Source organism: Tamandua tetradactyla, chromosome 8 (assembly GCF_023851605.1).
Source record: "Tamandua tetradactyla isolate mTamTet1 chromosome 8, mTamTet1.pri, whole genome shotgun sequence".
In the NCBI taxonomy this organism is placed as follows: domain Eukaryota; kingdom Metazoa; phylum Chordata; class Mammalia; order Pilosa; family Myrmecophagidae; genus Tamandua; species Tamandua tetradactyla.
Window position 1 is genome coordinate 25,323,369 of NC_135334.1, and position 22,285 is coordinate 25,345,653.

A 22,285-nucleotide genomic window follows, 5' to 3' on the forward strand; every position below is an offset into this window, starting at 1 on the left:
CACCGACCATGGAGCTTAGAACTTTCTGGACAATTCCAATTCCAGATATCCTCTTTAATAAAAGAGGATCACTGACAGACCCTGAAGTTCCAAAATGTTGCCATCTAAAACATTATAATAGCTCACATTTGTTCCATGCTCTTCACGAACAGTCTGTTCTAAGTATAAGTCATTCACTATCCCCTCTAATCCTTGCAACAACCCTAGGAGGTTGATGCTGTCATAGCAGTGCCTGGCACATAGAGGCAACTGATAAATATTCGTTGGTCGGATCAACACCCCTGTTTTCTAGACTAGGAAATGAGTCCACAGAGAGGTTTCATAGCATGTCCAGTGCTTCACAGCCAGGGAGAGGTTGTATTAGTCAGGATTCCCTTAAAAAACAGAACCAGCAGGAGATATCTGTAAATATGAGAATTTTAAAGGGGTCTCATACATCTGTGGGAAAGCAAGAGTCCAAAATTCGTGGAACAAGCTGCGAGGCTGGCAACTCCAAAGAAGGGTCTCAACCAACTCTACAGAAGAGGCTGGCTGGCTGAAAGAGAAGTGAAAATTCTCTCTTCTCCCTTAAAAGTTTTCAACCAATTGGCTCAAACCCAATGGATTGGATTATCTCATTTGTGGAAGATGCCCCCTTGGTTCATCATAGATGTAATCAGTCACAGATGCAATCAACTGTCTGATGATTTAATAAACGAGCCTTCTGGTTTGTCAACCAGCCATGAAATACCCTTGCAGTAATGGTTAGGCCAGTGCTTACCTGACCAGACAACTGGCATCATCACTTGGCCAAGGTGACACCTGAAACCAACCATTATAGAGGTTGAGCAGAAAAGACCACACTGCTCTGCCACCTGCCTGCTGAACTAATAACCTGCCCAGGGCATGCATCTAACTGATAGCATGGGAAGGGATTTGACTTCCAGAAAGAGGTCTGGCCTTTGCCCTGGCTCCTGGAGAGCTAACTTCTATATCCTAGGAATTTTGCTATTCTAGGTGGGCCTGGGACCAGGCCTGTTAGTTCATATGCTAACAAGATGACTCAGGGTGGGGCCAACCTCCCTGGTAGTCCTAGAGGGCATGGGCGCTGGCCACCTCAGAAAGACTAATCTTGAGATTAGGGGGGCTGGGCCAGGTCCTATCAGCCAGACCTCCCCAAACTCCAGGAAGGGAGGTAACTGGAGAGTTCAACCGAGTGGGCATTGGTCCACCAATCACACCTGCATAATGAAACCCCATATACACTCTGGACATCCTAAGATTGGGAGGGCTTCCTTGATTGAGGAGAGACCTCACTGTGCTGGGAGGATGATGCATTCTGACGTCGTGTGGGAAGAATTCAAAAGCTTATAAGGGAGACCCTCCCAGACCTTGCCTTATATGTCTCTTCTTTTGGCTTTTTCTTTGTATCCTTTTACTATAATCAATCTATAGTAGTAAGCATAGTGCTTCCAGTGAGTTCTGTGAGTCGTTCCAGCAAATTATTGAATCTGACTGGGTAAGCAGAAACCCCCAAATTTGGAGCCAGTTGGCCGGAAGAGCAGGTGGCCTGGGCCCCTGTGCTGGCAGTTGGTGTCTGTAGGGCAATTTTGTAGAGGACTGCCCTTAACCTGTGGGGTCTTGACCTAACTCTGAGTAGCTGAGTCAGAATTAAACTGCACTGTGGCTGGCGATTGAAGTTACCACAGCATTTGCAGTTGCCATCAGAAGTTACTGAAGTCACTGCAGTCTGTTATGGTTGATGTCAGAGTTCTTGCAGAACTTCTGCCACCTTATTCTACTGTGTCTCCACAAGGCCCCTAGACTGCCTTTCCTACCAGAAAAGAACACCAAGGCCTTCATCGGATCAATTTCTGATTTGAAAAATGTGGCCACCCTATGTGCAAAAAGTGGCAGAGGGAACCCTGGGAGAGCTGAAGAAGGGTTAAAATGTTGAGAGTTCGTTCCCAAATAGTTCCACGAGAGAGTAGTGAAAACAGCCCATTTGGGCAACCACTGTTTAGGGAAGCCCAAGGCTGTTTAGTTGCACCTCAAAAAGGGGTTAGTAGGGAAACTCTCTGTCAAAGGAAGTTTGCCCCATCCAGCTCAGGAAATATCATGGTCCCAGCCATAAGCAGTGGCTCTTCTCCCCTCTTCCTCTTTGAGCCTCAGGCCCAAATCACAGTGGTGGATTTTAGACTTGCATTTGTGTCTAGGAGCAATAATCAGCTTTGGGTGTAGTGTGGCCAGAGCAGTGGTGGGGGTGGTAAGAGTTAGCACTCACACAATGCCTCTTACCTGCTGTGACCTCATATACATTTATTCTTAACCACTTTAAGAAAGGAATATTATGAACCCCATTTGCAAATGAGGAAGCTGGTTTATTAGAGGGTAAAACCAAGGTGACTTAAATAATCAGCATCCAGATTGGAATAAATAAATGTGGGTAGACTTGAAGAAGAAAAGTTAAAAAATGAAGCTCAGGGGTTGAATGGTGAGGAAAATAAGGAGAGAGGGTTCCAGCCTTTCCTTTGGTAACAGAGGGTTATGGGGTGGCTGGTATGTATATGAGCATCTACGTTTTTTAGTACAAGCTAATTGAACCACCTGATTCTCCTCCACCATCTGTCTCTCATCCTCCCCCACCCCATGACCCACAGCCATTCACTACAGCAGCCTGGACCCCTGAAGAGTCCCTGGGCTCACTAGAGCCAAAAGATGGGTTTGCACTCTATGCAGCCCTATTAGCATGGCTGTAAAGATAGAGGGTGCTCAGCATTTAAAAAGATTCCAGAAATATATCTCAAATACCTACTGTGTACCAGGCACTTTTCTAAAGCATCAGAACAGACCAGTGAACAAAGCAGACAGAAAGTTCCTGCCTTCATGGAGATTATGCTCTGCCAAAGAGGCTCAGTGCGCTGAGAGTTATCAGGGCACTCACCTTCCTCAAAGAAAGTCAGTCCACCAAGGAGCCCAGAGATAATGATGGAAGTCCTGCAGTGATCTTCACCAGTACTGATCGCCTCAAACAGGACCTGTTGTCACATCCTGCCAGCATCTTCCTTCCCCTCATCAGCTTTTTGGTCCAACAATGAAAGGCAAACAGGGGCGAGCTACTGCCTTGAGTGGTTCCCCCTAAATCACACCCCACCCCACAGCCTCTCGGACTCGCCCTCTCTCCAGACCCTGCACCGGAGCCCCTGCTTCTTCATTGGTTTGCATCATAAATGTGTAATGTCAGTCTAAGAAAAGCACCCAGCCCAACCCGCTCTGCCTTGCATCCATAACAACCTTATCAAAGGGTTTTTTTTTCCGAGCATGGGAGAACAGAGAGCCCTCCAGGTTTTGATTCATAGCAGGTGAAGGCTGGATGTGCTGAAAGCTGATTGAAATCAGCGAGGTCAACAAAATACAGCTGAGAGTGCACAATAATTGGGAGAGAAGCCTCGCTTCCTTGTTTTTTTGTGATCCCCTGCACTTTCTAGCTCCTGCTTCTAAAGGGAAGTCTTTGTCTTACACATTTATTGCATTGGTGTGTGCTTTATTTTTATAAACTTGGGGTTTTGCTGACCCGCAATTTCCTCTCCCTTTGTCCTGTAGCCAATTAGATATTTTAGTGCAGGGATGGAGATTGAAAGGAGGAGGCTCTAGGACCCCAGTTTTTCATGTCTAGAGGAGATTCCCCCACACACACATATACATACGCCCTTCCGTTTTGTCTCAGAAGAGGAAAGTCTGCCCTCTCCCCATAGGCCTTTGATGCTGCTAGCAGTACTGTTTAGGTAGAATGCAGTTCTAACTAGTTCAAGGGCAAGTGACGGCATTCTAAACAAAATCTGCACACACACACACACACACCCACACGCACACACACTCCTACCCTTCGTGGAGGTCCTACCTGGACTGAAGGGTCTCTGAAGGCAGGGCTTTTGTCTTCTCCAGGACTTCCAGAGGACTTAGCCCTGAGCTAGCACATAGTAGGAGACTGATCAATATTCGTGGAATGAAGGAGTGCTCAGAGGAGGCTCCATGCCACTGCTAAGAGTCCTCCTGGGCTTCTGCTCTTCAGGGACAGATGAATCTGCACGTGAGTCTTGGCCTCATAGGAAAACAGAAAACTACCATGCAGCCACTGCACAGAGGAGATGATGACACTAACAGAGCCTCAGAGTGGACAGTGGCCCAGCAAGGACTGAAATAGAAAGTAACATTTTTCGAACTCCCTGATCAGAGAGCCCCTTCCTTAGCTGGGCTTTGCATAGTTGAAGGTGATGCTGGTTTGGGGGGTCTTTCCTAGGCCGGCCCAGGGAATTTCATCCAATGGATTTGATTCCATCCAAAAGAACTCAGCATCCAGCTTTCCAAAGTGGTGATTCTCATCCCATCTCACTCTCTGCCCAAGAAGAGTTGCTTTCTGTTCTGAGCCCCTGGGCCTTCTCTGTGAAGACAACGCATAACACCTTAAGCCTGGCCGTGTAGCTGAACTAGGGAAGCTTCCACAGCTATCGTCTCACCCTGAGAATATGAACAGTAGATGAATAAAAATAAGTGTTTCCTCTTGGATTGAAATCCTTTCCTGCCAGCTTAAAAGGGGCCCCACTGGTACATGTTGCCACCCATGGAGAAGAGTCTTCTTCATACAATAGAATACTTCCCTCCCCATTTGAAAACTGACAAGAGTTTGAGGCAAGAAATTCATACAGCCATTAATAATATTAGCCAGATTTGCACCCCATTCTGCCATCAACTCTCTAGGTGGCCACTGTAAGTCTCCTCATGGGACTCTCCCCACAATTCTTGACCCTTCAAACTCTGCCCCAATAACCCCCGATAAAGAAATCTGACAGATAATAATAAGAGTTGGCACGGATGTAGAAAAATTGTAACCTTCCTGCACTACTGGTGAGGATGTACAATGATGTAGCTGCTTTGAAAAACTGTGACAGTTCCTTAAGAAGTTAGATAACAGTTTTATCAGATGACCTAGTAATTCTGCTCCTAGGTGTACACCCTTCAAAAAATGAAAATGATATCCATGCAAAAACTTGTATGTGAATGTTCATTGCAGCATTATTCATAATAGCCAAAATGTGGAGCCATTCTAAATGCCCAAAACTGGAGAATGGATAAACAAAATGCGCTTATCCATGAAATGGAATATTATTCAGCAATAAAAAAGGAATAAAGTATTGATACCTGCCATAATATAGAGGAAGCTTGAAAGGATTATGTTAAGAGAAATAAGTCGGTCACAAAAGGCCACATACTATATGATTCCATTTATATGAATTGTCCAGAATAGGCAAAGCTACAGTAACAAAGTAGATTCATGGTTTCTGAGGACTGAAGGGAGATAGAGAGAATGTGGCAGGGGTCACTGCTTAAGGGGAGGAGGTCTCTTTTGGAGGTAATAAAAATTTTCTGAAATCGTGGTAATGGTTGCACAATTTGGATTGTATACTTTGGGTGAGTATATGGCATATGAGTTACATCTCAACAAAACTGGTACAAAAAATAAAAGAAAAAGAAATCTGCTTATCCTCCTACCCGAAGACTTCTGCTGGTTCTTTGTTATCCAAAAATAAGGCCTAAGCTCCTTGGCTTGCCACAAAAAGGGTTCCTTGATAATGTGGTCCCCACTTATTTTTCAGCTTCATTTTCCACACTCCCTGACAACTATCCTAAATCCGCCCCCCATTCTGATCTTTTTCTGTTCTGGAGCACAGGACACTTGTTCCAGTGTGAGACGCTGGAATTTAGCCTTTCAGCAACGCTTCCTGGAATGGATTTTCCCCGACCCCTACCTAACACATGCCGATGCACCCCTCAGGACCTGAGATGACCGACCCCTCCTCCGCAGAGCCTCTCCCAGCTTCCACAGGGTGAGGTTGTCTCTTTACTGGGCTGCCCCGACATTCTGTGGCTAGTCTATTGCACCGCTTATACCGTTTTCTTTTAATCACCTGTCTACATAATACCCTCCCCACTAGCCTGGACTGTGGGCATGTCAAGGGCACACTCTATGCCTTATTCATCTTTGTACCCTTCTCTCCATCTCCACCCACATTACGTGCCTCTAAACACTCATAAGCATGCACACAGCTTACTGTCCAACCACAAGAAGTAGTTTGAAAATGCTAAGAAGGGAAGGGGGAGGGGAAGGCAAGTGAAGAGCACAGACTCTGGCATCAGAAGAACTCAGCTTGAATCTCATTCCACACCACACACCGGTTGAACAACCTTGATTCATAACTTCCGTTTTCTCACCCACGAAAGAAAACCTGCAGCTGGGTGATCTGGTAATCATATAAAATAAGACCAGCTGGGGGCTTACATGGCGTTGGTTATTTGTGTTTAAACAACTCTACACACCTTATCTCATTACTTCCTACAATAGCTCTTTGAAAGTGGTTATTATGCTCATTTTGCAGGTAAGGGAGCAGAGGCTCCGGTTAGGTAACTTCCTCAAGGTACCGTTTCTAGTGCCCTAAGTGACGGTATTCAGAGGTCTCTCTTTACCACGAAGCCCAACCCCCTTGACAATCTGCATTTTGAATTGAGTTCTGCTAACCAGGGGATTTCCAGATTTTGTAAGGAGGCAAATGGATACAAAACATTACTTCCTACCCTCTGCCCTGCAAACTCTCACCCACCTTTTAAGACTAACCTCAAATTCGATCTCCTATAAGACATCTCAAATAACTCTTTTCTGTGTTCTTTGAAGTCTTATGTTCTGAACCACTTATTTTAATCATACACCTCTAAATTTAGCCCTCCATTCAAAGACAAAACTGCCAATTGATACCCCTATTTCCATCTCCTTACTGCCCACTGATTTGGTAAAATTCTGCCATACAGATTCTATCCTCCCCACTCCATTATGGCTGCATTCACTGACAACAGCAGCAGCCCTACCTGGGTCAGATACATCTTTCAGAGCTCCCTCTCTGATCTTCTGTGGCATTTGACAGCAGACTGCCTCCTGGAAAGGGTCTCCTCGCATGGCCTCTTCAAAAGGGTACCATGTAGTTCTCATCCACCTTCTGCAGTGACCCCCCACACTCCCCACTTCCTTACCTCACCTCTTCCCCTAACTGGGCCTACCTCAGGTGTGGCCCCAGACTCTTCAGTCTTGATGCTGCTTCCTTGAAGTGTGACGTCTCCTACCTCTCAAGCTCCACTCCCAATTTCTTTCCTTTCTCCAATTGAGTGTCTCCAACTGCCCTGTGGACATTTCTGAATGATGACTCACTGGCACTTAGCATTCAACCTGTCTAGACCCTGTGGGTCCTACTTTTATGCAATGTGAGCTGTAGATACTAATATTTTAATGAACAATAAAAGGCTTTTCTCATTTTTTTGCACAGCATCCCACCTCCATCCCAATTCATTCTCTATTATGAATTTGTTTATCTCTCCAAATGAGATAGCTGAGATGGAAGTGTTCACTTTTTCGAGGAGACAGATATCAAAATTGCCTGAGTTATTAGGGCTTATATTTTTGTAGAAGAACCCTTTCAACTAACACTCAAAAAATCATAATTTAGTGCCTACTCTGTGCCCAGCCCTGTGCCATTTGATTCTTGAGATGCAATGTTGACTGCTACATAAAACCAAGCAGATTACAACTATGCCATCATACATTTTGGGTCCCAAAAATAGCCCCACAGCAGAAAACCCATCTCATCATCTCCCCCCATGGTTGACAGTCAATTTAGTCAACCATGTTTACCAACAGTTGAGGGTTGTTTTTTTTTTCCTATTGTTTCTTCATCTTCTCCAACTTTGTTCCCACATCTAATCTAATAGTCCCAAATTCTGCTGCTTCTCTTCCTTAATTTTCCTTACACTAATTGTTTCCTACTCTTTACCCCAGTTTGTAAATGTAGGCAGTCATCATTTTATGACCAGCCCCCCTGCAGGCTTTTCTACAACTTCTCCCTCTTCTTATGACCGCTCATACCTTCCCAAATAATCCTCCTGATACACCAATTCCAGGAAGTCACTCTCTTGTTCAAAACTGTCATTACCTATAGCAACTTTCACAAGTTATGGGATCTTAAAGACAGGAAAAACCATGTGGACCATTGAGTTAAAACTCCTAGCTGGTGTCACCAGCCTCTCTGCAGCATAATTTTCTCTTGAATTCATCCAGGAATGAGAAACTCATTCCAACCCAAACAGTCCAAGACTTTGTTGCCCTAATTGTTACATAAGAGATTTGTCAGGTTAACTTGACATTTCTTCTTATCATTGCCTCCCATTGGTTAAAGTCCTCTACTGTATCTCCTACTATCTCTCCTTCACTTCCCTCTAGTTTCCTAACAATTCAAAACTGTGCTCAAACTCAACTTCACTCAGCCTTCCAGCAGGAGGCTAATTGAGGTGTGTGAATGTATCTTCTGAATATATTTCTATGCAGTTTGATTCAGCAGGACTCAGTTTTCTGTGTTCAACTAGACTCTTTCTTTCTTTTTTATATTTATCTCCTCTTTTTTTTTCTGGAATATGGTTTTTAATGTACTTTTATTGCGCTATATCACATACCATACAATCCATCCAAAGTATATAATCCATGACTTATAGTATCATCACATAGTTGTACAGTCATCACTGCGATCAATTTTAGAACATTTTCTTTACTCAAAAATGAAAAAAGAAAACAGAAAACCCAAAACATCCCATATTCTTTATCCCTGCCCCCCTTCACTGACCCCTAGCATTGGTGTGGTACATTTGCTGCTGTTGAAAGAGTATTAAGATATCATTGTTAACTGTAGTCTAGTTTGCAATAGGTTCATTTTCTCCCATATACCTGTCTTATATTAACTTTGTGTAATAGTGTCATACATTTGTTCTAGTTCCTGAAAGAACTTTTTTATATTTGTTTGGTTCATCTCAATCATCGAACTCCACAAGATTCACTGCATTATACATTCTCATGTTTTAACTTCCAGCTTTCCTTCTGGTGTCATATTATTAGCGAAGTTGTTGGTTTCACCTAGTGTTTCTGGAGGGCAAAATCGAGCATAAGTAAATGCAAAATTTGCATGAGCCATTTTCTAAGCACATACACAGTAACTTAGGAGCAAAATTTAAAATCAAATTCTTAGATTTACAAGAAAAGTTGAACTGCTGGTAAACTCACCCTTTTGCAAGTGAAACTGGGACACTCCAGACCAGTGGCTCTCCACTGGGGGAGATTTTGGTACCCAGGGGACACTTGGCAATGTCTGGAGACATTCTGGGTTGTCACAACTGGGGGATGCGTCTGGTGTCTAGTGGGTAGAGGCCAAGGATATTGCCAGGCATCCTACAGAGTGCAGGACAGGCCCCCACAACAAGGGAGTACCTGGCCCAAGTTAAAGTAGGTTGAGAAACCCTGCTCTAACCACCCTCTTATTTTTATTTGCTGCTCTTGGCCTGTAGATTTGAAATCCTGTGTTGGGTGGGGCTAGCCAGAATGCTGAGTGGCTGCCAGGGGGGGCACTCACTCCTGGTGGACCTGGAGGCTGCGGTGTGACCTCCCATCAATTCCCTGACCTCCAGGGCCCCAAGCAAACCCATTGAGATAATTAGGTCAAAAGAGCAGGCACTTTGCTGACTACCAGCTGCTGCGTGTGGGCTGAGTTTCCCCCCTGGGGTGGGGGAAGGAAGGGGGTGGGGGGTGAACAGAGGCAGGGAGAATGACCTACTTACGATTACTGAGCTGGGCAATGAGTGGAGAAGCCCAGACCAGGAAGCCTGGCCACGGGTGCGCCATTACAGCAGGTAAGGGCTACTCACCAAGACTGCAGATTCCTTACCTTCCATCGTCTACTGATAAAAACATTTCTCCTTGCAGCTTAGTAAAAATGTACAGTTTACAGAGGGTCCCACACTTTTATCTCATTTAATTCTCACAACCACCCAGTGGCATAGGTGGGCAATTAGGACCAGCTCTGTTTACAGAAAGGGAAATTGAATCTCAGAGACACTAGTTTGCTAAGATCACATTACTGAGCTTAACACCTAGTAGATTCTCAAGAAATATTTAAAAGAGGGAGGGCCAGGGGGTGGGGGAAAGGGAAGGGAGAGAGGGATAAAGGCGTGGAGCACAGGGCATTTTTAAAGCAGTGAAACTATTCAATTCTATACGATAACATGACATTATGCATTTGCCAAAACCCATAGAACTGCACAACACAAAGAGTGAAACCCAAATTCAAACTGTGTACTGTTGTTAATAATAGTAATTAAGTTAATAATATCAGTTCATCAACTGTAGCAAACGTACTACACTAACGTGAGATGTTAATAAGAGAAACTAGGCAGAAAGGGGGAGAGAGGGTTATATGGAAACTCTCCACACTTTCTGCTCAACTTTTCTGTAAAAGTAAAACTGCTGTAAAAATCAGTCTGTTTTTTTTTTTAAGAGTGTGAAACAGAGGAAAGGAGAACAAGTGGGAAGAGAAAAAGAAAATAAGTGAAGTAGTAAAAGTGGAGCCAGAACTAGTAGAAAATCTTTGAACATAGTAGATGTTCCTCCAACACTTGTTTGTTTTCTCACTATTTGCCTATAAGAAGATGAAATCTATAACAGAAAAATGAGGACATCACTTTAATATGGCTTTACTTTAAGAACTCTAGTCTAGGAATCTAAAATCATGGGGTGAACGCCCATCTCTGCCACCAACAGACAGAGCTGCCTCAACTTGCTAGAGGCAGCTTTTCTAAAACTGATCAGATTCTATCTCTGTGATAGAACTTCTCATCTCCTCTTTCTTTTTTAACTTCTGGGTTGCTCAGCCCCAAATTTAGCCTTGGGCCAAGGCCTGCAGCAATGGGGAAAGCACAGGAAAATTACAACTTGTATTTGCAAACAGCACTTGCTAATTTCCAAAGCAAGTAGCAGGCTCTATCTTTTCACTTTTCACTACAATCGTTTGAGGAAGATTGAGCAAGGATAACAAGCCCCTACCTTTCTGGGCACATAACAGAAAGAACACCTGAGGAGGAATCAAAAACTCTGAGTTCTCTTCCAGAATGACTCATTCCCTGCCTCTGGGTTCTTCCCCACTTATGACACTCCCGTGGCAGCTATTTGCAATTAGAATAACAGCTGGGCTCTTCATCTGGACCCACAAAGGTCGCACACACGATCCAGCCCCCCGGCCATCTCTCCAACCTTATCTCTAGCAACACTAGCCTTCCCTAAGTTCCTGAAAACTACCAAGCTTATTCCCTCTTCAGAGCCTTCACATTCACTGTCCCCCTATCTTGAAAGTTCTCCCCCTCAAATATTCACACAGTAGCTCTCTCCCATCATCCAGGTCTGCCATCAAAGGCCACCTCCCCGGAGAGCTTTTCTTAACCTCTCTCGCTAAAATAATCCCCATGTTTCCCTGCCCCACGCCTCACTGTCTATGCTGTCACTCGGTATTATTGTCCTCATAGATTTGGAAGGAAACAACCCCGATGTTTCCTTCCACGTGGAGCACCCTCCCATTAGACAGAATAACGCTACTGATCTCCCTCAACCGGGGTAAGGGTGTCTTATCTAATTGGCAAGTTCGGAGAAGCTGTTTGGTCTAAAGTGGCTCAGCCCCTCCCTCTCTTTTTGAGATCTGCCTCATGCAGGGGGCATGAGTGCTGGTCTGTTCTGGACCAAGAAATCAGCTCCCTGGTGAAGGTCCTGCCCCAGCAGGGGGAGGGAGGCCTGTGGTTGAGCAGCATAGCCTGAGGCCAGATATGCAAACACATCTAATACAGGGGTACAGTAGCGTGGAGCCAGATGGTCCTGCACTCTTAAACCACATCCTCCAACCTGGCTTGGCTGAGTCTCAAAACTTGTGCTTGGATCACCACTGCCCAATTCATATGATTGTCCCGTGAATGCTTCAGGACTCAAGTTGGGAACAAGCATGTCATTTATTGGACTCCACTAAACCACAATATTTACCTTATTCTGCAATCATCATATTTCTTGGTTGATCCATTTGTTTACCTTTCCATTGTCTGCCACCCCCCCCACATTCCCCACTGCCACCGCCACTCCTCCTCCTTGCCATCTCCTCTAGAATGGGAGCTCTCTGTTTTGTTCATATATTTATTCTGTGCCTGCAACAGTGTTTGGTTGGAGTAGATGCCAATAAGTATTCATTGAATGAATAAAACAAACTTCTAGATGCCTTGGCACTGCATAAGATCCCAGGACCTTTGCACAGCTCTAGGGTATAGAGTTCCATGAGTGACTAAATCTAAATTTCCCACATACTCAGAAAAATAGAAATTCAAAATCAGGTTTAAAATTTTCTAAATTATAGAAGAGATTCACACCCTTGAGATAAGAAAACTGAGACATACCAAGGTTAAGCTATTTTCTGAGGATACCACAATCAGCCCCTGAAAGAGCTCTGGATTGCAACTGCTGAGCTCCATGCTTTTCTTCTCCACCTGCTCCTTTATGGTAGGAACCTCCAAAGGCAAATTTCCTGAGTTTTTATCTCTCGTTGGGTCTAATCATCCCTGCCAGCATTCAGTTCCACTCAGTTATAGGTCCCCAGGACCTTTAATGGGCAGACTCTGACCCTGCATGGGGCTGCGTGGGCCCGTGAAGGCTCCTTCTCTACCAGGAGGTACAGTCTGAAGTCTGCTGTCTGAAACTCAGTATCTAGTGGACTTGGGCCCCCTGCGTGCTCACCCTAATTTAGCTGGCCCCACTCATGGTGGCCCCGTCCGTGCGACAGCCTCCTGCTTTGGTTTCCTGCTTGTCCTGGTGCTGGGGGCTGGCCCCGAACCCTTGCCCACTTGCCTGAGGTGCCATCATCTTAGCTAGCCCTCACCAGCTTTCTCAGCCCCTCCCTCAGGGACAACAGCCCATCCCTGTGTCTGAGCCACTGTAAGGGCTTCTGTGGCAAACCAGAGAAGCCTTCCAGAAAAGAAGCTCTGCATCTTGACTGACTTCACGAACCTCCATGCCTGCGAAGTCCTGCTTTGGACATGAGGCCTGGCCTGGAGCCTGTCTGCCTGCACCTCTCTGGAGTTGGCCTTGGGACTAATACCCTCACAATGCCTCTAAGGGAAGCCTTTAGGCCTACCCAGTCTGACCACTGAGCGGAGTCACTCTGCGCCTCGCCCCCTGCCCGTCACTCCTTGCGCCACAGTCCCAGCTCAACCCTCCTTGCAGCAGGGCCTCAGCCCAGGTCCTGAGAAGCCTGAGAGCAGCCCCGCCTTCCGGGGTGGCTTTCTCCCTTGAGCGTTGGCTGGCCAGTGTCCAAGATGGCCCCTCTTCTCCGAGCATTCCTGTTATCTGCCTCAACTTCTCTCTCCTCCCCCAGGCCCTTCCTGTAAATTTCACATTTGAAACAAATATTGATTTTCTTACTAATGCCCCTTGCCAGGGTTGTAAAACACACACACACACACACACACACACACACACACACATACACACAGCCACAGAAAACAAAGAGCATGGACCTGCTACTACTTCTGAAAATGAATGAGGCAAAAACTGGGAAAGCACAAAGAAAAAAGAGAAGTGGCTTCTGGGCAAAACTCAGCAGGGGATATTTTTTTCAGAGTCTCTCTGACCCTGGCATTGAGTTAAGAGCTCAGGCGGTATATGGAGTGTTAACTGGGAGTGAAAGACCCAGGAGGGTTGTTTTCCCATTAAAATAAAAAGGGGGAAAAAAAGAGTTCTAATATTGCCATCTTGTTACCCCAAACAAGAGCGAAAAGACCAGAAGTCTCCATTGCCTTGCAGATGTGGGGAGGGAGGACTCCCAGCCCACCGCCCCATTCAATCCCCCTCCCCCAACTCCCTGTTCCCCAGGCTAATAAGTAATCCTGAGAAGGTTTGTGCACTTTGCTTATTGTATTTGGCTCAGAAATACACTCTCTTTATCACCCCCAACCTCAGGCAAATGCTTTCTGATACCCATTTGTATGCCTGAGCACGTGGCACAATTGGGTTTAATGTCACTTTCTGGGTAACTGCAGGACGCAGAAGGTCACTGGATGCAGGAAGACCTTGGACACTCAGGGGACTTAAGGCCTGGTCAGCTCCTACCTCGGGCTCAGCTACCTTCTCCCAGCCGCAGTGGCAATGCCCTGGGACACAGAACTAGTGCTGCATCTTGTCTTCATTTATGCTCCCCTCCCGGGGTGATTCCGGAGTCCACTAAAGACCAAACATTCCACAGAATTTGCATATAGCAGGGCAATTTATTGAGACTTTAATGGAGCAGAATAAGCTACTCAGAAATTACCTACACCTTGTTTTTCTCTCCAGTAAGCTCAACACAAAGGCACGAAAGGTATTTCCTCCCCTCCTCCCCACCCTTCATTCCATCCCTACCCCAGGCCTTTGTGTCCTTGAGGTCTAAGTTTCTTCACTCGGTTAATAGCATTTACCTCCATTTCATGGCAAATGGAAGAAGTTGCCAAGCGCCACTATTTTTGTTAAAACTCAGGGACAATCGAGTGATTAAACAGGATTTGTCACCTAGGGGAGGAGCATGGTGGCTTTATCACTGAGAAGGAAAGTGCTGGCCCAGGGGGAAGCCTCCCGCCCCTGAGAGAATGACTGAACCTTCCAGAAAGGGAAGGAGAAGGAAGCAGCCTGCTGTTTGCAGACAGGTAGAATCCTGAGCAGGAGAGAAGGCAGCGCCTCAAAGGCGAGAGCTGCACGGGAGGCTTCTGGGAGCACTGACCACGCCCTGGCATGGCCTCGGAAACCCCCACGAAGTTTTCCCGTGAGTGAGCGTATTTCTGAGTAGCTTATTCTGCTCCATTAAAGTCTCATGAGTGGGTGGGAGCTCGCTCATGGCGGCCTGGGCAAGGGGCTCGGCCAAGAGACCGCTGCAGATCCGGGAGCAGGCACCTCGCCTCCATCTTCTGACATCTGAGAAGACTGAGCATGTTTGTTCTTGCTTTTTGTTTGTTTGTTTGTTTGTTTTAAATCAAATATGAGGATGTCCTGAAAACATGCTGACATTGGCAACATTGGAGTCTCAGCAGATTTAATTTGATTTAGACAAATAGAGAAATGCTCTGGGACGGGTTTTTATCACTGATCACCACACTATTAAGGGACGGGGGTGCTGCTTGCCTTCAGAGAACTTGGGACCAGCATGTGCTCTCTGGGGGCAGAGGTTAGATGGGCTTTCAAAGCTTATCCAGACTCCCAGGGGCCTTTTAGGATGGCGGCATCAGGAGCCACCAGGCATTAACTAGATCCCATATCAGTCTCATCCAATTATTGGACATTTCCGTCCTTATTTCCTGACTCTCTGGGTTCTATTGCTTCCTCCACTTGGCTGTTCTCTGATCTCTGACTCACATTTGTGTCTGTGATCCTATTACCTCCCAATTAGGACTTGACATTTTCCATGTTAGTCCCTGGCTTCACGCTATTTGCCTTTGGGATGGAATACATGCATTTGGTCCCTCCTAAAATATTTTGCACCTACTCGTGTTTTCAGCCTTTTGGAGCCCAGCTTCATGCTGGAGCAAATAGCTATGTTCAACCCCTCCTTTTTTTTTTTTTTTTTTTTGAGGCTTATACCAACTAAGCTACCCTCTTCTCAGGCCTGCTACAGCCATTTCTTGACCTCAACTGTCACAGATTTCTAGGGAACTTTGACCCCTGGCTCATAAGTCTTCTTCCAACCCAAATCTCTGTCGTCATCCCAAATGGCTTCAGTCTTCAAGTGGATGACTCATCTGATAACTCAACCTCACAGCAATTTAACCTCCATTCCATTTCATCTTGTCATCACCTAGAACTCTTCCACTGCCAAACCCTGAAATTCAAAAAGCCCACTCTCTGAACCCAACTTCTTATCATTCCATTTGTGATTTCCTTCAGAACTCACTGGCCTCAAGGCCTTCAATCGCTCAAGCTCTTCTACCTTCTCCCCACTACATTTATGTCTTTTCTTCCTTTACCTCAGGATTCAGCCATGTAAACGTTTCCCAGATAATTGTGGCAAATTATTATGTGCTTGGTTCTACTGAAAACCATTTATATAGATTAATTTTATTCATTTTTTCTAATTAGAGAAGTCATAGGTTTACAGAAAAACCATGCATAAAATACAAAATTCCCATATACCACCCTATAATTAACACCCTGAATTAACTTTCTTCATTTTTCAAGTTTACAGATGAAGAAACTGAGGTTGAGTAATTTGGCCAATGCCCTCTAGTCATGGCCAGCTATATAATTTGAGGGGCCCATTGCCAAATGAAATTTAATGTATAAGCTTTTTCATTGAAAAATATTTTATTACTTATAAAAACATAACAAGAGTAATCATCATCCTAAATAAAGGGCAATTAAAATTTTACATGAGCATGAATTACTACTTCATTTTACATTGTGCAATGCCAGTTTTAAAAGCAAGTATAAGGGCATTTAAGTTATATGCACAGTCACCAGTATTTCACAGACTGCACATGCATACGTATTTCATTTTTACCAGAACAGTGGAAGCGCTACATACAGCTGTTTTTATTTCACTTCTTCATACTTGCACATTCTATCAACACTTCTTGCCTTCAGCTTACTGGTGAGTAAGAAAAGATCGAAAAGGAAAGGAAAAGTTTGCCTTATCTTTCGCTTCCCTTGTGCAAACTCATTTTCAGTGGTTGTCTAATTCAAGAAAGTAACGTGAGTAAGAAAGAATATGATAGAGTTCCTTGGTGGTTAGTGTTTTTTAGAATGCCATACCTTTTATCCTTTTTGTGTTTTGGAAGCAAGTACTGGTTTGTATGGAAAGCATGACCTCTGGGAGCTGTCAGCCTTCCTTACTCTGTTATAGACATGCTGGAATGGAGCCTGAGCAGAGAGCTCAAGTGGACCAGCGATGCATGGAAGTTCAGCAAGGCTTGAAGCCAACTGAAATTACCTCTTGTTACGGAAGCTGCCTAGCAATACCGAAAGCTATATGCAAACAGGACAACAGAGCAAGGGAGGACATGCGCATTGGGCATAGCCTCTGCTCATGGCGCACTGTATTGTCCCATCAACTTTGCTCACTAAAGGCAAGCCAAGGATAAAGTAAGCAAGCATTTCAAGATGGCAACAGCCGAGCTTTAAGCCAAGTTCAGGATCCTTGGAGGAGCAGGATTTGCTGCACACCAATAAAGCCAGCTGTACCCTCAGGTCACAAGCAGTGGTGCAAGAATTTGAACCCAACACCCTGGTTCCTGAAGCTAGGCTCCTAACCACTACAACTACACTGCCTCTCTTGAATTAGATGGTTTTTCTCACTCTGTGTTAATTCAGCTTTCTGTCTTCTTAGTTGTTGCTTCCATGCCAAAATTATTGGCAATAACCACACAACTAGCGGATTCGTACCACTGGGTTGCTTGGCATTCCCTTTATCAGTCTCCTATAAGCTTCCTTTCCTGTTTCCATGGTGGCTATTCCAAATAATATGTCAATCCTTTCCCCTAGATTGGAGTCTCCTCATCCCTTCTAAATTTTTCTAGGTTGATACAACATTTTCTTAATTGTCGTGTATTTTGTCTACATAATAGACCATAATTTTTAGGCCATTTATCTATTGCTGTGCATTTAAGTTATTTTAAATTATTTCTCTACATTAGAACATTGCAATGTACAGCATGTATCCCTTACACTTGAGAAATGACCATGCTTCTAATTTCATGGGAAAAAAAGCAGAACATAATGGGTATGAAATCCTTCTTTCCCAAATGTATAGGTGGACAGGTAGATGATAGATCGATAGAAAGATAGATAGATAGATAGATAGACAGACAGACAGACAGACAGACAGACAGACAGATAGATAGATAGATAGATAGATAGATAGATAAGCTCACACCTTCAGTCACAGGTTGGGTTCTTCAGCAAACAGAATCTGAGGAGCTTAACATTCAGAAAGTTTCCTAGGGAGTACACTCAGGATCAAGATCTACGTGGGTAGGGAAAAAAATCAAGATTGAGCAAAGGAAGACGATAGAGAAAAGCAAATCAAAACTACAATGCAATACTACCTCATACCCACTAAGATGGCTTTTATAAAACCACAGAAAATGCCAAGTGTTGGTGGGATATAGAGAAATTGGAATTCTCATTTCTTGCTGGTGGGAATTTAAAATGGTGCAGCCACTGTGGAAAACAGTTTGGCAGTTTCTCAAAAAGCTAAACATAGAATTTCCATATGACCTGACAAATCCACTCTTAGGTATATATGGCAAAGAACTGGAAGCAGGGACTCAAACAGATAATTATGTACCAATTTTGATAGCAGCAATTCTCGCAGTAGCCAAAAGGTAGCAACAATCCAATTGTCCATCAACAGATGAATGGGTAAATAAAATGTGGTATTATCCATACAATAGAATATTGCTCAGCCTAAATTAAAAAGCAATGAAGCTCTGATGCATGCTGCAACATGGCTGAACCTGCAAAACATTATGTTAAGTGAAATAGGACAGACTCAAAGAACAGATATTATATGATCCCACCTATATGAAACATCTAGAATAAGCAAATTCATAAAGGCAAAAAGTAGATTAAAGGTTCTCAGGGGCTGGGAGAAGGGGAAATGGGGAGTTATTGCTTTGTGGATAAAGAATTTCTGTTTTGAGTGATTAAAAAAATTGAAAGATGGGGTGGGCCACGGTGGTTCAGCAGGCAGAGTTCTCACCTGCCATGCCAGAGACCTGGGTTCAATTCCCAGTGCCTGCCCATGCAAAAGAAAAAAAAGGGAGATGGTAATACAGCCCAACATTGTAAAATAATTAATGTCACTGAAAGTACACTTAAAAATTAAGATGGCAAATTTTATGTTATGAATATATATGTATGTTACTACAATAAAAAACTCATGTTGAAAACTTTCAACTAATAAAATAGATTTTAAAATAGCAATAACGTGGGCAGGCCATGGTGGCTCAGCAGGCAGAGTTCTCACCTGCCGTGCTGGAGACCTGGGTTCGATTCCCGGTGCCTGCCCATGCAAAGAATAAATAAATAAATGAAAAATAGCAATCACAACAAAATACTTTTAAAAGACAAAAGAAAAAGTAGCTGAGAGAGTCCCCATTAGTAAAGCAAAGTGCCTACGAGACGGATTGTGTGGGTTCTTACCCCAGCTCAGCTCTTTAATGGCTCCGTGATCAGGGCAGGTTACTTAATGCCTCTTTGCCTCAGTTTCCTTAACTTTAAAAAGATAGTGGTGCTTATCTCTCCTTACAGATTCTCATGAATAATATAAATAAAACATTTAGAAGAGGCTGCCATGAATAACAATTAACTGTTCTTCAATGCTACTTGAATAGATGATAACTATATTTGATGTAACTAATGTTGGTGCCGTCTGACTATACATGTAAGTGGGTAATCGGATGAAATGGAACAGTGTGTGTATGCTGTTTAGAATATTTAAAGCATTATGGAATTGTCCAGTATTACTGTTGCTCTTTTAATTTTAAACAAGGCAAATCTCTACTCTTCCAAGAAAGTGTAATTCATTTTTTAACTTATAGTATATTATAAAGATCAAAAGGAGATTTTTAAAAATTATGAATGCCACATCTCGAAAATGGTTTTGAGTAGTTATATGCAACCTCAAAACATACACAGAGGGGGGTTCAAGGGTAGTTCAGTGGTAGAATTCTCCCCTGCCATGTGGGCGGCCCGGGTTCAAACCCCAGCTGATACACTTCCCAAACAAACAAAAATTCAACAAATGGCGCTGCAATAAGGGAATACTCACATGGAAGAAAGAATGAAATGTGATCCCCACCATACAGCATACAAAAAAAGAACATATACAGAGGGGCACATGGATAGTTCAGTGGTAGTATGTTCACCCGCCATGTGAGAAACCCCAGTTCATTTCCTGGCCCATGCAGTCACCCAACAAACAAAACAAAACAAAAACACTGTGAACAAATTTCCTTATGATACATCACATATTTGCCTCTGTGTGTGCGTGTGTGTGTGTGTGTGTGTGTGTATGGAAATACATATTTGTAGGGAGACACATAAAAAAACACACAGAGGCAAGATGATGCAGTAGTAAGAGCACTTCCTCAAGAGCTAGACATATTGGGGTGTAATTGCAGTTTCTTCCATTTATTAATACGATGACTTTTCTAAGGCCTAAAGATATTTGTGATGCACTACATATTTAGAAATGATCATTATTTTCATTTGGTTGGAAAAAAAAAATTATCAAGGCATTTGTGGCAGAAGATGGAAGGAAGGTAGGAATGGGGGAGGGAAGGAGGGGGTTAGGAAGGAAGGAAGGAAGGAAGGAAGGAAGGAAGCAAGGAAGGAAGGAAGGAAGGAAGGAAGGAAGGAAGGAAGGAAGGAAGGACAAAGTTATATTGAATTAGTTCAGCAAGAATGGAGGACAATAGATAACACTTCTCAGTTACCAGAAGCTCAATCTAGACTCAGAATAGCAGGAGATTGATTCTCAAGGCAGAAGTCACTTTAAATGCTGCTATTTAACCTTTATTCCATTCAGCCTTCTATCATAGTTCATTAGTTCTATGCCTGTCCGCTGCATTAAATTGCATCTTCTTTGAAGCCAATGACCTCATCTTTGTAAGCCCAATGTCTGCACAGCACTGGCCTATTCAGAATCAGGCATAGATGCTTGCTGAGTGAATGCCAAAACAAACACCATATCCTGGTGAACTCTTAGGCACCCGTGAAGGCCCAATTCATGTAACATCTTCTCTCTGAATTGAAACCAACCAAGAAAAGAAGAATGCAGATTTCTTTAAGGGGGTCCATGTGGAACCTGGATGGAAAAATCCCAATCCTGAAGAAACATTTCCAGAATTATAGGGATTCAGAAAAACTTTCTGCCAACCTGAACTTGACATTTACACATAGATTAACGACCTGCATGCTGCCTCCAAGAAGTAAACCCGGGACACTGGCCATAAATACATCTGGGTCTCTGAAGGAGGCTGGGCCTGTGGGGAATGCTACTGTTGGACCTCCGTATGAATTCAGCATGGCTGCAGCAGGCAGCTGGTACTCCCAAGACCTCAGACCAGGGCAGAGACAGGCAAAGCTGCAGCTACACCATGGGGCTAACTCCGCAGCCTGGAAGAGCTTACGGGCTCATGCTGTAACTCGACAGGCTTTGGAAAGAACCTCTGCTTCTCTTCCCCACCCTGTCCCCAGCATATCACATTAATTCAGCCATCGACTCACCATGATCGTAATCACTCTCAAGCCCACTGGATGTCAGTTCCTATTACTAGAGTTTTCTGGGGTTGTTGGGTTTCTGTGTATGTGCTCTTTCTTTGGTAAACTCCCTTCCCTTTGTTTCCTTCCAACCCTGTTCAGCCTAACAGTTGACGGAACAAGAACTGGCCTATGCTCAGACATGAGGATGTTTAAAAAATAAAACAAATGAACAAAGCTGACGGTTTGGACATCAGGGATTTAAGGGCTTTTTCTCATCCTTACCCCTCCTTGTGGGCCTTGTGACCGAAGGACTCCAGTGGGGGTTACTCTAATCTCACCTAGAATGAAAGAACCCTCCCGGGGTGTCCCAGTGGTTTCTAGAAGTTGCATCTGCCCAGGAAATCGCGAGGAGCTAAAACTGGGCAAGGCGTATATGTGCAGAAAGCGACATCAGGCTGGCTTGGTCTAGGCAGACGGTGGCCCAGACCCTCGTGTTTTCCCTGTGTTGCTCTCCTTTCCCTTCTTTTCTTTGTTCCTTTTCTCCTTGTGAACGTTTTCTTTCCTGGACACGGAGAGTCAGAGAAACCCATCAAACTGTTATTTTCTTCAGTATTGTAGCAACTCGTGCATAGATTTGCCCTGCTGGTTTTAATCGGGGACATGTGCAATTCCTGAAATGGCTGGGTCCTTGGAATGCCAACCCCAGGTCACATCTCTGGGGTCTGCCAGTCTCTGCCCAGAGTGTGTCAGGGCTGGGTGGGGACAGGGAGGTGCAGAGAGGGCGGGCGGGAGGAGGGAGCCGCACACAGAGGACTTTTGTACTTTGGGCCCTATGTTAAAGCAGGGACAATGTGAAATCAAGAAAAAATGTAGGGGGGAGGCTGCCCTGTGTCCCAGTGTGAAGAAAACAGTCTGCTATGAAGTTATCACATCTGCGAATACAATGTAATTCCTTCTCCAGCCATGCTCTGATAGCTGACCAGCAGGAAGGGCTGGAACCCACCAGAGGAGAAGACCTTTCCTAGCAGGAGCCTGCTAGCATGGTTGTGGGTGCGGGGCGTGGGGTCTTGGAGCGTGGAGCATGGGGCTCGGGTTTCTGGGGGCCCTTGTTCGGGGCACAGACAGCCCTGG

The 22,285-nt window shown here is 44.4% G+C and overlaps 1 long non-coding RNA gene across 1 annotated transcript in view; it reads right to left on the minus strand.

The window, feature by feature from the left end:
* The window catches only part of LOC143643297 (uncharacterized), a 48,524-nt gene extending 27,260 nt beyond the window's left edge, over window positions 1-21,264 (minus strand). Inside the window, exon 1 of the long non-coding RNA XR_013156196.1 lies at window positions 21,179-21,264. This is a non-coding gene — a long non-coding RNA (uncharacterized LOC143643297). The remainder of the gene's footprint in view (window positions 1-21,178) is intronic.
* Window positions 21,265-22,285: the final 1,021 nt, after the last annotated feature.